The sequence below is a fragment of the Arvicola amphibius genome, chromosome 5 (assembly GCF_903992535.2).
Source record: "Arvicola amphibius chromosome 5, mArvAmp1.2, whole genome shotgun sequence".
Classification (NCBI taxonomy): Eukaryota; Metazoa; Chordata; class Mammalia; order Rodentia; family Cricetidae; genus Arvicola; species Arvicola amphibius.
Window position 1 is genome coordinate 1,820,426 of NC_052051.1, and position 16,451 is coordinate 1,836,876.

General features: G+C 54.5%; 1 protein-coding gene across 3 annotated transcripts in view; it reads right to left on the minus strand.

The window, feature by feature from the left end:
• Nucleotides 1–2,817, minus strand: part of Osbpl2 (oxysterol binding protein like 2) — a 43,143-nt gene extending 40,326 nt beyond the window's left edge. For all 3 annotated transcript variants that reach the window (XM_038330012.1, XM_038330009.1, XM_038330010.1), the window contains exons 1-2: nucleotides 2,684–2,817; nucleotides 2,264–2,359 (exon numbers count right to left, since the gene is read on the minus strand). The gene's annotated coding sequence lies outside the window, so the exon portion shown is untranslated. The remainder of the gene's footprint in view (nucleotides 1–2,263; nucleotides 2,360–2,683) is intronic.
• Nucleotides 2,818–16,451: the final 13,634 nt, after the last annotated feature.

Sequence of the window (16,451 nt, forward strand, 5' to 3'; positions counted from 1 at the left end):
CTTTCACAAAAAAAAAAAAAAAAAAAAAAAAAAAAAAAAAAAGGTGAACTCATAGGCAAGATACATAGCTCACTGGGTAAAGGCACTCACTGCCAAGCCCAAAGACTTAAACCAACTCCACCTAGTTGTCCAATGACCTCAACATGTACACAATGAAACATACACACATACATAGAATAAATTTTTAAAACGTAATTTAAAAAATAATATATAAGCCAGGCGGTGGTGGCGCACGCCTTTAATCCCAGCACTCGGGAGGCAGAGGCAGGTGGATCTCTGTGAGTTCGAGGCCAGCCTGGTCTACAAGAGCTAGTTCCAGAACAGGCTCCAAAGTCACAGAGAAACCCTGTCTCAAAAAATCCAAATAATAATAATAATAATATATAATGGAAAGAGAATGGAAAACTTGGGGAGGTAGGCAAGAGAAGGGAACAAGGGGGATGAATCTGATCAAAATATATTATGTAACATGTACGAAAATGTCATATTGAAACTCATTAAATGCATAGTTAACATATGTTAATAAAATATACTTAATATATGTTAATAGTTTTTGTTACGTTTTGAGATAAGGTGTTACTATGTGTCCTTTGCAGGCCTAGAACTTGAATTCAGATATCTGCCGGCCTCTCAGAATAGAAAGATTAAAGGTACATACCATCATTCCCTGCTTCACGTTCTTTTTTAAACATGTTTATATTGTCAGGCACGGTGGCACACACCTTTAATCCCAGCACTTGAAAGGCAGAGGCAGGCAGATCTACAAATCAAGCTGGAGGCCAGCCAATGCTACAAAGTGAGACCCTGTCTCAAAAACAAAACAACAACGAAAAAAACATGAACTTGCCAGGGGCTGAGGTACGGGCCTGTGATCCCAGGACAGGAGACAGGGGCTGTGGTACGGGCCTGTGATCCCAGGACAGGAGACAGGGGCTGTGGTACGGGCCTGTGATCCCAGGACAGGAGACAGGGGCTGTGGTACGGGCCTGTGATCCCAGGACAGGAGACAGGGGCTGTGGTACGGGCCTGTGATCCCAGGACAGGGGACAGGGGCTGTGGTACGGGCCTGTGATCCCAGGACAGGGGCATGGAAAGGATGCCAGTTCAAGGTCACTCTCAGCAGCACCGTAGTCTACTCTAGAGTTATGTAAGATGCTGCCTCAAAAGTAACAACGGAAACATGTGAAGAGCACACCAACTGGTACCCAATACCAATGCCATGAAAACGTATATACAAATAACATGACATGCACTGAGGTGGTCGCTTTATGTATTTAAGGGTACATACGTACCTACACACATATGAAATAATAAAGAAACATAGGTCATGAGTCTGAAAGAAAACAAAGGGGATTTGGAGATATGAAAGAGAAGGAGGAAATGATATAATGCCAAAAATAAAGTTTTTAATAATGTGAAATAGCGCAGAGGCTGATCACTTGTCTGACAGGCATTACACCATGTTCAGCTCTAGCAAGGCAAAAAAGAAGAGAAAAAGGAACTCCGGAGTTATGGCGCCTTTGCTACGTAACCCACTGCTCTGTGACCTGCCACAAGCTACTCGACCTCTCTATTCCTCAGGAATAAGGATGCTAGTGACAGCTGTAAGACTCATGCGTCTAATGATCTAGAACAAATAATTGCTCAAAATTATCGCCCCTTGAGATAAGAGTTGTTATTAATAGACTGTACCTGGGGCAGACAGGAAGGCAGGTTCCACGGAGGGCATGCAGCCACCCGTTTCCTCATTGCCACCCTTTACATGGCACCATGGGAGGTGCTGGAGACAATGGAGAAGGTGTCCGCCCAAGCACTCCTGCTCCCCTTGCTCACAGCAGTGAACTAAACACTTGGAACACCTGTTGCTCGCCAGAGCCCACTGCACACAACTGATCATATGTATCTCCTACTGGTATACAGGCGATATCACAGGCCACAAACAGAAACGAAGGTGGGAGAGAGGGCGGGTGGCAGTTAGGAAGGGCGCGCTCTCTGCAGGGACAATCAGGAGCTGCCCAGCACGGGAGACCCCACTCAGGAGGAGCTGTCCCTCCAATATCTCCGACGGTGTGGAGCCATGCCCGAGCGCGGGCCTCCGGGAAGTGTGTGCGGAGCTCCACAGAACCACCTGACGTGCCAAGGCCGACCCAAAAGGGATACCCCAAAAGCCTGTCCTCCTCCGGAGACTGAGCTGCCCCAGGCCGAGGGCGCAGCGTCTCGGAGGAGCCGGGACCCTCAAGGCGGACTGCGCGCCGCCACCTACCTGCGGGGCCCACGGGGCGCGGAGGGGCTGGTTCTGCGCGGAGCTGACGGCCCTGGCTGCCTCCCCGGCACAGGAGTCTGAAGGCTCGCCCCGACTCTGTGGAGAGAGACAGAGAGGACCTCCGACGTGAGGCCACCGCGGGCACCAAGTTCCGCGCGCGCCCCGACGAGATGCGCAGCTTACCGACCGCAGCGCTGACGGGACGCCCCGAGAACGCCGGAGTGCCTCGCGCGCGACCGCGGACCTCGCACGAGTCCCACGGGGGTCCAGTCCAGCGCGCGGTCGTCCACACTCCCGGCGGCCGGTAGCGGCCTAGCGCCCCGACTCTCCAGCCCGGGAGCAGCCGGCTGAGGCCTAGGCGGCCCGCGGGCCTCCCTGAGCCCCGTCCTCGCCCGCCCCGCCCCGCCGCGGCCCACTCACCTGAACGCGGTACCAGCAGCGCCGCCGACCCCGCCCGCGGCCCGCAACCAACCCCAAACCCACTGAAACCCGGGCGGAAGTGCGGCCCGCGCCTCTCCGACCCACAGCCCGCCGCGCCGCTCGCCGCGCCCCGCGCCGTGCTCGTCATCCGCCGCCCGTCCAATCAGCGCCCTGCCCGCAGATCGCGTCGGGGGCGGGGCTATGCTGATCACGTTCTCCGTACGGCCTCTCCGTCGGCCCCGGCTCACACGGGAGAGTGGCGGCGCGCTCAGCCAATCAGCGCTTGGAAAAGGTGGGTTTCTGCAGATACTGAAGCTAGGACGAAAGGGGGGGGGGGAGGAAGAAGGAAGGGGCGTGGCCTTGGGAGAGGCTAGTTTACAAACAGTGAGTCAGGTGGCTAGGCGTGGACCATACCCAGCTGGCGCTGGGCTAGACCCGCCCTTCCACTACGGACCCCCAGAGATGTTTCTGACGGTTGCTAAGGACTAGACAGACGACCAAAGTCGCCCTTGGCCTTTGCGCACCAAACGGGCTCTGCATAGCCTGGGGCCAGTTCACCCCTGCAGCTGCCTCCCTGACCGGTCCATCCTGTTTAACACCCTTAGGCGCCCTGCGGTTTGCAGTGGCTTCTGGTTAAGGCCAGCGATTTCTGGGCACACGTCTGCAGCGGGCATCCTTGCCAACCGTTTGGCCTCAGGGAAAGCTAACTGACCTCCATGAGCACTCAGTTTCCTTTGCGGCCAGGGCTCCCCACGCTCCATATCATTTGAACGGTGGACTGGTTTGAGACAGGTGGGGTGACATGAAACAGGATAGCTAACTGGCTGGCATAGGGCTTCCCCGGATACAGGAATTGCATAGGGACAGGCGTGTGTGGTCCTGTCCTCGCCAGGAGGTTCAGCTCAATATCAGACCAGAGGAAAGTAAGTTAGAGGTCTCTTGTCTTCTACAAACCTTCCGAGAAGCAAGTGAGGTGAGAGAATACTGGAGTCTGGGGCTCCCGTAGGTGTCTGCTGGCTTGAAAGCATGAAGCCAAGGAGCAAGCAAGACCCCTAGGTCCCCCAGAGCCAGCTGCACCTGACGTCTCTCCTAGGCTTTCCAGTTGCTCGGCTAACTGGGATTCTTCTAAGCCAGTCTGTGCTTTTGCCAAAGGGTTTCTGAATCCCCCTGAACCACAGATCATGACACACGTATGACCTTCAGCACGTGCTGAAGGATGCTGCCCCAAGGCCACACTTCTACCTCAGGTAAGGTGGTGGTCACACGGAGACCCCTGGCTGCTTCTGTGGTCGGTCCACTCAGCAGATGCTCCTGCGCTCTGCAGACACCGAGCAAGTGCATGGGTCTCTGTAGTAGAGCAGACCCTGTCTGCTTCTCTGGCTCCCACCCCAGGGACAGCTTGGCTTTCTGGTGGCCCCTTGTCAATGGCGCTGGGGAGACGTGCTGGGACTGGAAAAGAGCCCCCTACACGCTCTGCTCCTAAAGAGAGAGACAGAGGAAGGCGGGCCAGGCCTCCGAAACAAAGGCGTTGCCATGGTTACCTCTGAAGAAAGCAACTCCAGCCCGCTGAGGGCTGATGGAAGGGTGCGGCAGCTGGCCCCCCAGCCAGGACAAGGACGGCTAGCTGGTTGCCACGGAGATAGTCAGGCTGACCAGGTTCTGCAGTTTTTTGGGGGTGGCTGGCCAAGACCAGCTTAGAGTCCCTCAAATCCATCACCAGCCACACCCTCACCTAAACCTCCAAGACCAGTCCCTGTGCAAAGGACAGGCCTCAGGGCACACCTGCTTTCTTACTTCAAGCTTCAGGGCCCTGCCATCTGGGCTGGATGGTCTCTGGGTCTTCAGGACCCAAGCCATGGTAGGCTGACCTCAGGTGATCCCTGGGGCTGGGGTAGCATTCAGACCACCCATCTTCAAGCTCCTGCAGCCAAGGGATAGCCTTGACTTCCTCACCCCCTTGCCTTTACCTGTTAAGGGCTGAGACGACCGGTGTGCAGGTCTCTCCACCCCTTTCAGCAGCCTCAGGTGCAGGACTGGGTGAGTCAGTAAGGGAGCTCTTTTGGACAAAGTTGGAGTTGCCCTTGCCATCCTCACAGTGGCTAATTCTTTAGCAACGTTCTCTAGACATGGACTCATAGGGCATAGAAAGGGACAGGGGTGGCTCTGGGTCCTGCCATGACAGTGAAGATGGCTGAAATGACCCCCAAGTGTCCCATGATGTACATGTCCTATCCGGCTCCCCCATCTCAGCAGCTGACTAAGGAGACATGTGTCATCTCTCCCACTCTACAGATGTCAGACTGAGTCTCAACCCAGTTACTGATACTGATCCTGATGCTGAGGCTCAGAGAGGTCTCATGGCCAGCAGTCCATGATGTGTCCTGGACACAATGCCCAGAGTTCCCTGAGAGGACTATGTCTGAGGGCCACAAGGCCACCAACTAGCTGCGGCTTTGAGAATGCTCTCTGTGTCTGAGAAGTGCTGGTTGAAGGGACTGTCTGGGGATGTGTTCCTTCCTAAACTGTTCCTGGGACCTGGATGAGAGCACACCCTATAGGGGACGCTATGATGGGTGCCACCCCACCCCCACATGGTATGAATGAAGGGTACCTTCCAGTCCCTAGTGCTGAATGGAGGTGGGACATGACAGAATAGATCCTGGAGGCCAAGACAACTCCAAGGGCTTACGATGGAGGGCAGTGGCTCCCTGACTGAGTTTCTAGATCATCCCTTTGTCTTCTTGACAAGGGAGAAGGCTACCCCATGCCTGTGGGCAGGCCATCTGTCTGTGGCTCTCATGACCCACACACAGATCTCCCTTGACCACACCTGGCACTGTGGGTGGTCACAGCTGGATAGAAACATGCACTACAACTTCCTGTTCTCTATCCTCAGCCGTGAAGGAGGCCGAAGAGAAAGAGATTTGTGTTTCCCATTCTAGAAGGGAGCAGCAGCTTGCCCAGGGCTGGGCTGCCCACCACCCTCGGCCCTTCACCCGCTTCCCTCCTACCTCCTTGCCAGAGTGCAATCTCCTCATCTCAGCCTGTTTGTAGACCAGCTGGGCCAGGGTGTGGCAACCAGGAACTGGGTGCCTTGGTATTGTGGCCCCACCTGGCCCCTGCAGTTGACGCCAACCCGAGGCCATCTCCACCCCGCATTCCCAGGTCCCTGGCAGAGCACACGTCCACGCTCTCCTCAGGCATGCCACGGAATCTTCCGTGGGGACACGAAGCAGGCTGCCAGTGGGCAGCCTGGCCACAGAGGCCTGGCCCAGCTCACGTGGCTTAGCTGATTCTTCCCAGGCAACTTTCAAGTCTCCTCTGCAACGTGACGACGCTGGCTTCCCTGTCGGGGAGGGAGGGTATTTTTAGGTTGAACCCGCCTCGTGAAGAGACAAGTTATCAATAGCAGCAGCAAAGGGCTTTTTCTTATTCTTTTTCTCCCCTATGGCTTTGGGACACGAACAAGCTGCACCCATTAAACTCTGCCAAAATAAAGCAGGGAAAGTGGTGTTCCCCTGATAACTTTCACCTCACAGTTCCCTCTACGCTGCAGCAAAGTTCAAGTTGCCCCCAGCTGACCCCGTCATTCCTGCGTCTTCTGGGAAGCTACCCTATCAACCTGACCAGTGACAGGCTTTGCAGAAGTCAAGGAGTGAGGAACCAGAAGAGATGGGGAGGGAGGTCCCACAGACCCCCTCTGGACTCCAAGACAGCTGCTAGACCATTTCTGAGTGCTGAGCTCTCTAAAACGTACTGTATTAGCTAAATGCCCAACAACTCAACACAAATGATCAAAGAGGTCCCCAGAGTCTGCCTACTTGAGGTCTGGAGGCTTCACTTGCCAGTATCTAGTCTTTCCCAAGGTCACAGGAGTGTGTGGGGAGAAAAGTCTCCAAAGCCGACTGTCTCTTCCTTCCCCACAAGGCTAACCGGAGCCCTTCCCACCAGAGTGTATAGAGGTGTCCACATGCAAAAAGCCCGACACAGATCCAGCATTTATGAAGACTGAGATTTTCTTACAGGACACTGGAATGGCATCCTGCCTAGCTAAAGGAAACATTTGAGCCGCCTTGGCTGCCTGCCCTTCAGGATTGGTTAGCAAGCACTCCATTTCTGAGGAAGCCCAGAATAACAAAGGCTTCAACAGAGTAAAAGTGTGCTTTTCTCCCACGTGACAGGCACCCAAGCTGCCCTGTCTAGCTCCTGCTTTGCTGCATCCCTCAACCAGGGCTAGCTCTCGGTCTGTGTCACTCCATGGCCCCAAACAGCAGCTGGTGCTCTAACCATCACCTTACGTCTCTCAGACAGACGGGAGGGTGAAAGGGGAAGACGGGCAATGCTGCCCCACCAGATGAACCCTTTGCTGGAAGATCTGCCCCAGAGATGAGGAATGCCGGGCCGTGCACCTGCGCTTCCCTCTTCCCCACCATACCATGCCTGGTAGAAAGTGGGTTTTCATCTCTCTTCCCAGCACCTACTTTTCTGCTCACATCTCACTGGTTGGAGCCCCATCCTATGCTACGTTGGCGAGGCAGCAGCGCTTTAGCTGAGGGTGTCACTGGCCTAAATAAAACAGGCTCAAAAGAGGTCGCTTATCAGATAGACCTACCTGCTGGCCTCACCTAGAGGAGACCTGAGACTGGCCCCCCATAGGGCCCAGTGGCGGGACTGAACCCCACACAATAATCTCAGCCCATAACAATGGAACTTTCTGGAAGCAACCTTGAGTGTCCTACGCCAGTCAGGCATGGGCCATGGGGGCAAGAGCAGTGTGGACAGGGTGCCAGTGGGGCTCCATCTCATCGTTTTAATGCCACTCCAAGCCCAGTATGGGGTTGGCCCAGGAAACTGTGGTGCCTTCTTTCTGGCTATACCCAAGCTGATGGAAGACGCGTCCCTGTCTCTTCTCCCAGCACCCCCCTAGCACCTGCTGCACACTGACCTTGGGGACCAGTATGGGCGGTCTATGCAGGTGCAGAGAATGCCTGAGCAGAGAGAGATCTCAGACCCTGGCCCCGCTCCACCAGTCCCAGGGGCCCATGCTGGGTGGCAGGAATATATGCACATCCTTGTGCAGGGGACTGGCAGGGCGGGAGGGAGCTGGAGGAGCGACAGCTGGGCTGGGTTAGATTTAGCTTGCTGAGAGCCAAATGCGTTGGCCGGAGCCGCTGGCTGGGCCTCAGTGCCAGGGAAGCTGCACACCGGATGGGAGGGGCAGGTTAAACACGCCTGGGAGCCTAGATGGAGACAGAGAAGGGGTTCAGGACAAAGAATGGAGGTGTTTTCTTCTTCCTGGTGTTAGCCCAGGCCGGTGAGGAAAGCTAGTCAAAGCCACCCTCCTTTCCTGGCACCGCCATGCTTGCTCCATAAGGCAGAACAGGGACATGAGTAAGAGGCAGCCAGGTAACTGGGGTCCTTCTGGGGGAGGGCGTGCAGCCCTGCCCCATCCTGGGAGAGGTGATCAGGGAAGACACAGTAACAGGCTGCCTGTATGCCAGGCTGAGTTACCACAGAGGGCAAGGTGCCCTGCCCTGGACCCCGACTTGTGGCAGAGAGAGTCTCACTGGACACAAGCTGATGCCAGTGTGCAGGACCCAAGCTGGGTTTACTGCACTGATGTGTCTGTCTTGAAATTCTTAGGCCACATTTTCCTCTCGTAGCAGCCACCCTGTAAAGGGAGTGGGCTGGGCACAAGGCTAACACCTTAACCAGCTCAGTGACCTATTCCCTCCAGGTATGGGGATGGGCCTGGCTATCAGGTTGGGGTTGTTTGGGGAAGATGAAGGGGCTGATAAAGGACCTCTCCCTTAGCACTTTGCCAGGGCTGGGAAAAGCCAGGAAACCCAAGACATCCTTAGCCCTGGCTTCAAAGGGCCTCAAGGCTAGGCCTCCCCAGGACACCCCTGAGAGACAGAGCTAATCCAAGGCTTCCCCAGAATCCTAACCTCAAAAGCAGCCTGGCCTTCTGAGCCGTTGGCCCAGCTGCACACAGTAAAGGATCGAGAAATAATCCCATTGACAAGAAGGTGTGAGTATGTCAGCACAGACAACCGGATAGGACAGAGCCCATGCCCACGTGGGTCTCCCCATCATTTGCTCTGTGTGCTTCTACTTTCCTGAGGCTTGAGAAGATGTGCGAAACCCTTCAGAGGGCACTTGGTTATCTGTACAGGAACTACCTTGACTCCTCAGACAGGCACACAGGACAGCCAAAGGCAGGGCCGAGTGCAGGCCTTTTACCAAACCCTGGACTGTGAGCTGGCACATGAGCCGGAAGATACCACATAGAGGGGAGAGGCTCGCCGGAGAGCAGGACCAAGGGGACGTGGAGCAGTTGGGCTCCTAAAGCCGACCATGCCTACAGGGAGGATGAAGTGACCAACCATCTCCATTAGGCACCGTAGGCTGGGATCCCCACAAGTCACCTACCACACAAGTCGGGAGTGGCCATGCACACCTTTAGTCCCAGCACTTGGGGAAGCATAGGCGGGTGGATCTCTGTGAATTAAAGGTCAGCCTGGTCTGCATATAGAGACCCTGTCTCCAAACAAAACAAAACCCATAGTCCCACACAGGTGACTCACTCAAGACAGACTCTAAGGGCCTGGGTGTATAGAGTATGTTTGTGCCAGGTGTGTGTGTTAAAGGAAGCATACCCAGACCAAGGACCAGAGGGAGTGGGGGTAGAACTCAGGAACTAGAAGGAATGGCAGTCTGGAATCTAGGCAGGGACAACACAGGAACCTGGGGCACAGACACAATCCCTCAGAGACCAGGGACATACGTGGTCTGCACTGGGCTGAAGCTTCTCTCAGTTCTCAGTCGTAGCACTGCCGTTTTCTACACATGACCCCTGTTGTTCCAGCAGGATAGGTACGCACTAGCGCCACCCGGCGGATTTATGTAGAACTACACTCTCAGGAGTCAGTACTGTGTAAGCCCTTACAGGTGTCAGTCCAACTCCAAAGCCCAGACTGCCACCAGTGCCTCAACGCTGCTGTCTTTGACAAGTCTGGCAGGCCTTTGGGGACAGCCTAGTCTCTGATTTCCTGTTACGTTCTGACTCTGTGTGCTGTGAGTGTGTCAGGTAAATGGCTGTGTGGAATGCAGGTGTCAACAAGGGTCTCAGATACCCACCCACCCAGCCATCCTAGGCCTTTCTGGAGATAGGACATGTTTCTAATACTGACTTGTCTCTATAGGGTGGGTCAGCTTCTTCCTGGTGCCCCAGCTCAACCTGTTGTCACCCAAACACACACTCACAGGCACACATACAAATACACACATTCACAGGTGCGTAAACACACACACACACACACACCCCTTCACCCTTATTCTGCTCCTTGGGAGCCTCCCCAGTCCCCATCCTTCCTCTCTCAAGGATCCAGGGACTTGAGTGATTAATTGCATTCACAGTCCTGCCCTGAGCACGGTTTGGCTCACCCTTATTTTTCTGACAGATGCCTGTTCCCTAAGAAGCAGCCTCGACTCATAGGGGACATTGGGAGTAAATAGAGCCACTTCACAGTGGGCAGGGTTTCCCAAGCAGCTCTAAGCCAACATGGACTCACCTTCTTTATCCTTCTGTGTTTCTGAGAGCTTCAGGGAGGGTTCAGGACTCTAACCTCTTAGGTTAAAGGGAGTCCACACAATGCTGTGGGAACCGGGTACATTCACAAAGGTGCAGGTACCACCCTGATCAAGGACTCTGGCTTAGCACAGCACAGTGGGAAATCCCATCCTGAGGGTACCCTCTGGGGTGCCAGCGGGTTGAGTCTGAAGGTATGTGACCAGGAGGGGCTTTCAGGTGGGGCATGGGAAGACGTGGGCACCTAGGACACTTGCTCCGATTGGGTGGAATGCCCTTCTGCCCAGCCGTGAGACTCCATGGCAACCCCAGTGAGACATTTCAGCAGCTATCCCCACCCAGGACAAGGACAGACTAGACAAGGGAATGCCCGGTCCTCCCCATGACCCCACGAGCAGAAGGCGGTGGTTGGCCACATGGAGAAGCCTCGCATGATTGGGCCCTACTTGACCATCTAGCCTTTATACTACCAGTCTGGGGTCTATATCAGAGTGAGCGTCACTAGGCCTGGTCACAGTGTTGTTACATGTGTGGTGACTACAGTAGACCAGAGGGCAGGAACGCAGAGACACTAGGAGATGGTAAGACCAGGAGGAGCACTCAGACTGGACAAGCCATGGTGGCAATCAAATGCACAGAATATGGAGCCATGACCTTTGCAGAGAAGGTGGCATTTCCCAGGGCAGTCACCAGGTGGCCAGCCACAGCCAGGCACAGGTCAAGAGTCCAAACAGAGGCAAGGCAGAGCGGTGCACACTTTTAATCCCAGCACTGGACAGGCAAGAGGCAGATGGGTCTCTGAGCTTGAGGCCAGCCTGGTCTCCAAAGTGAGTTCCAGGTAGCTATGGGTACACAGAGAATCTCTTTCTCAACCCCCACCCAAAGAGTCCATATGGAAGAATACTCAGACTTACCTAGTAGGAACCAGGCTAAGGGTATAGAGGGGCTCAATGTGGGTGCCAGCTAGGCTGCTGGGAGGCCTGTGAGGACAGAACACTGGGGGCTGTGCCTCTTCTTTCTCCAGAGCAAGGCTCTCTATTAGAGCACCTGTCCCCATCTCTGGAGACAAAGTAGTCAGAGAGCTGGCCCAGCAATGCTCCATTGTGTGACATTCACCGTTCACAGCTGCTTGGAACAACTCTAGTCCGATGGTCCCAGAAGAGAGCTGGCGATAAGAAGGGGTGGGAGCTTGGCTGAGTGGGCAGGCAGGCCTGCTGTTACCGTGTCACAGTCGTGAGAGGTTCCTCTAAACACTCCAGGGGAAAGGGTAGAGGCTTCTGACTGTGGGCTGGGCTCCACCCCATCATAAAGCCCCACATCAACCCCGACCCCGCCTGAGGGCCTTGCAGGGACTCTGGACTCTGGGAGAGAGCAGCTTCCTCTCTTCTCTCTGGCTTTCCTGTTGTGGTCGTCTTGGACAAGATGCCTGCAGGTGCCAGGGCCGAGTTCGACCAGCTACAGCTACAGGTGCTCATCACCCACCCAGATTCCACGGGTGCCAGTGTGGACTGTGGTGGCACCGCAGGGAGCAAGTGGCCTTCCGAGACGCCGTCCCCTGTTACGCTACAACAGCCTCTCCAGCAGCCTCGCCGGCAGATGTGGCATCAGCAGACTGATGTCTCACTCACTCTGCCCCACCCCACTGCTCACTCTGCCCTACAGGGCAGGGTAGACACAGATTCTCAGAGAGCTGACCCAGAAGCCCTCACGGACCCCACTACCCCTCCTCTGGCTAGATCGTGTCTCTTCAGGACAGCGTGTGGGCTTCTCTGACACCACCAGCACAGGCTACTTGGTTGACTGGGGAGCCCAAGGGCACCTGCAGGGATGACTGCAGCGATGGCTGCCAACGCGCACCTCCTCTGTTATCCATGGTCATTATGGAGTTCAAGTTATGTGGACCCACACCATCACCAGACATTTGTCATGGTTGTCAGAGACAGACCCATGTGACAGACTCTAAGGTGGTTGTTGCAAGGGGAGATATCGGGGGACAGATTGGGAAGGAAGCAAACGTGGGGAAAGGCAAGCTGGAAAAGAAAGCTGTTCTCTGAGCGCCCTGATGCTACTGTTCGTGAATCTTGTCTTCCCTGGACTTTTGAGCACTAAGGAACAACAACCATGTCTTTCTTTAGAGAATTTTGGAGTTGGGTTTTGTCACATTTGGCCAAATAGCAACTCTAGCTCCCATCTCCTCTGTCCTTCCTGACACCTGGTTCCTAAAGTCAAAGAGACGAGGGCAGCTTGACCCTGCATGTTTTCCAAATCATGGCCTCAGACAACATTTTCATCACATTTGGGCCCTGAGCTCATCAGGATGCACCCGGAGCTGGCTCAGAATGTCACGGGATGGGGGGTGGGGGGGACATGGAACAAAAAAAGAAATATCTGCATTCCCATATTCAAATGAGCTCCTGCAGGAGAGAACAGGCATCATTTCCATCGAGGAAGTAACTCGGTGAGGGACCAGACCCTGGGGCAAGCTCCTTGGCCCTACAAGCTGGACAGCTGTCCTGCAACTAGCCCTTGGTGGCCTCTGTTCCTTCATCATTTCTCATTAGTGAGCCATGCCCCCGCACAGCAGGGACGGAGTTCTGCAGGCAGCGGCACCAAGCTCACCCTTAGTCCAAAGGAGAAAGGTCTTTTCTGGCAGTGAGAAAGAAAGCTGGAGGCAGAAGACCCACTGGGACAGCACCAGAGGTTGGCACTAGCTAAGCTGAGGCTGTGATCTGTGGTGGGCATCTTCAGGCCAGAGCGACTCTTGTCCTGGTCCCCAGTAACGCATTGTACCTATAGTCTTGAGTGTGAACTGCGATTCAGTCTTGGAACATTCAAACCCAGCACCACACCCAGCATCTTCACCCTGCTCCATGTCTCAGCTACAAACACTGCGCTATGCAGTACTTAAACCCTAACTCTGGAGGTAGGCTGGACTTCTTGTCCCCTTTTCTCCACAGCTTGTACCGGCCTTGAAAGACATCCAGAAGTCCTCAGGTCCCCCACTTGGACTTCATTACACAACCGCCTGCAGCTGGCTCTGGGCTTCTGCCCAGTTAACCCCACTGTGGCCAGGGATCTTTTAAGATGCCTCTCAAACCCTCTTGGAGTTCCTGAACCACCCCTAGGAAATATCAGCATCCTGTCCACAGCAGCAGAAGTCTCTCTGCTTTCCTTCGAAAGCCCTCCTGGCTGCCTGGCTATGCTTTAGCCTCACTGATTTCCTGGCTCTGTTAGACTGGGCCACCCTTTTCTGCCGCTATCTGCTTTCCCAAACCTGTCCACACTCCTTTTCTATGTCTGTCGTCCATGACCTAATAAACCCCTCTCAGTGGGAAGTCCCTTTAAGAACAAGAATCTGGTCCTTGCCCACGGGGTCTCACCAGCTATGGTAAAGGCAGGAGGTGAAAAGAGTGACCTGGGCAGAAGCAGGAGAGTGGCTCCCTCCCCCCTCCATGCACCAATCCCCACCCTGCTGCATCTATCCCCTGTGTGGGTCTTGGGAGCCTACCTTCATGTCTAATGGGTCTGAATCCCGGCTGTGCCACATTTTTCTGCTGACCAGAGCTACTCACCCCTCCCTAATGTACTTAGCCGCTGGTCCCAGCTACCGAGGAGCTCCAAGAAGAACATCATGCTCCCTGATGGGTTATTGAAAGGGATACTAGGAGTGGCTTTTTAACTTGTTACCCACCAGCTCCAGTTCCTTGACACTTATGTCTGTCTTCTGCAGATGAAGTACCACAGAAATGCCTCTGATTCACAGTATATACCCTGCAGGACAGTAGCTATCTTTCTAGGCCATTGTTTCCAGTCTGTGTGCCTGCAGAAGGCTGTCCCTGCAGCACAGAATGCTGCTGCTCCTCCAGGGCATGGGGTTCTGGTTTTGGACCACTCCCGGCTTCTTTTACTGAGAACTGATTTCCTGACTAGATACTGCATATGTGGGTACTTGTGCCCATGGATGGAGACTCTGAAAGCTCTTGCATGGTGGCATAGGCTGAGTGGGTAAGCAAAGGCAACCTGAGCCGGAAGGAGGCCACAAGTTTGGCTCCTTACCAGGTATGCTCCTTGAAGGGCTATTTCTTCAGAGTTTGCTCCTGAGAGGGATCCATGGCCAGGCATTCAGCAGCATCAGGAACAAGGGTTCAGCATATTGGATTAGAGCTTCTGGACCCACATGAGCCTCCAGTGTGGCTACCACACTTAGCTAACATACCAGTCTGTAAGGTTCACTCAGGTGGGTGTCTGCACATGATATACACACACTATCATGCTCGTATCACATGGCATTCACATGGTCCCAAGCCAAGGCTCCCTGTCTTCATCCACAGGTCTTTTCCTCCAAGGCTCCTGGCTCACCAGGACACTAGGCATTGCCTCTGGCCTTGTATTCCCTTATCTACACAAAATTCTTGGGCGAATCCTCCAGGGTAGGGTGCCACACAGCCACTTTTCCTATTTATGCATTGCCTTGGTCCAATCAGGGCCGGCCAAGTTCCTGAGCCTGTGTGCTTTCCAGTGAACCAGGACTACAACCCTTGAGAGGGTGAATTCTAGGTCTGTGAGGCCCTACGCAGGTGACCCTACATAGAACATTGGCTTTCAACCTTCTTAACACTGTGACCCGTTAATACAGTTCCTCACATTGTGGTGACCGCCAACCATAAGATTATTTTGTTGCTACTTTGTAACTGTAACTTTGCTACTGTTATGAATCATAATGTAAATATCTGATATGCGACCCAGAGGGGACAGGACCCACAGGTCCTGTCATAAATTAGGGTGTCTGGGGGCTAATGAGGTCATGCATGCAAGCAGTGAGTCTGGCCTATAGGGGGCACACATCACCTTCAGCCACTGTCCTTATCAAGCCTCCGGATTAACTCAACCTCCCTACCTCTTCTGGCCTCCATTTTCACAAAAGGATTTCCAGGCTCCAAGAGATTGGGTAGCTTCCTCCCAAGATCACGCAGCTGAACCTTCCACACTAGGGTTTGAAGTGACCCTAGCTGGGTGTCCTTACGGAGCTTGGCTTCCTCAGAGTTCCTATGAGGGTGCAGGGAGCGGTAGGATGTGGGCATCTTGCCTGCTCTCCATTTGTGCTGAACATAACACACCAGCACCATAAGACAGCTGTGGGGCAGTGGGGTTGAAGTGTGTCCACACAGCTTCTGGCCACCAGGGAGTGCTCTTTGTCTCAGGCGGTCCCCAGGTAGCTCTCTGGGGGTGGGCAGCAAGTAGGAACATCTACGGGGGCTTAGACAGCAGCAATTTCTGAAGGGAAAGGAGACACACAGCAGTTGCGCCCCCCCGTGTTACCCAGTCCTGAGATCTTCAAAAGGTCCCAGCCTCTACTTGCGATTTGTGGGCCAGATCAGAGTCATGACCAATGCCAGGGCAGAGCTCAGAGTGGGGCTGGGACTGGCTAAGACTTTACAAGGATTTTGAAAACTTTTATTGACTGCCTCCCTCAATCCCGTGTTGAGGTGGGGACACTGAGGCTCCAGCCAATACATGAGATCTAGAGGTGCCTCTACATGCCCTGCAACTCCATCTCCTGAGGACTCCGGGAATTCTGAACATGTCCAGTTTGACTCCCTTGGTCAGAGGTAGTTGAGAGAGCAGAACTTTGGGGGAGGTGCCGGGTAGGGCTGGCACAATGAACTCTGTCAGGCCACAGGAAGACTGGAAGGGCGTGCTTGACGGTGCCCACAGGTCAGGCGGAGCTTGCTGCTCAGTTTCAGGACACATTCTATTTTGACCACTAGTTAGGTGCCTGAACCCAGCACAGCTTCTGGAGAAGTCAGTGTGGTGAGGAGGGGCGCCTCGGGGCTTGTAATAACATAACAGGGAGGGATTTCTGGAGAGACTCTGTTGGAATTCACCCCTCCCCCCGCAGGAGCTTCCGCCGCTATAGGTGCTGTTGAGGGGTAGGAGCTCCTCTTTTCCAGCCCAAAGGCTGGATCATAAGAAGGCCTGTCCCCACTGCCCAAAGCTCTCCGAGGACCACTTGGAATGGGGAAGGGGGGTCCCCACATGACCAGCAGCAGGCTGTCAGTGTGGGGTGCTTGGAGCAGTGTCTGGGGTCCCCCTCCCCCACAGTCACACAGACTGCCTTTCTGTCCGCTGTGAGGCATCCACTGATGTGTGCCGCTGGTGACAGAGGACAGTCGCTGC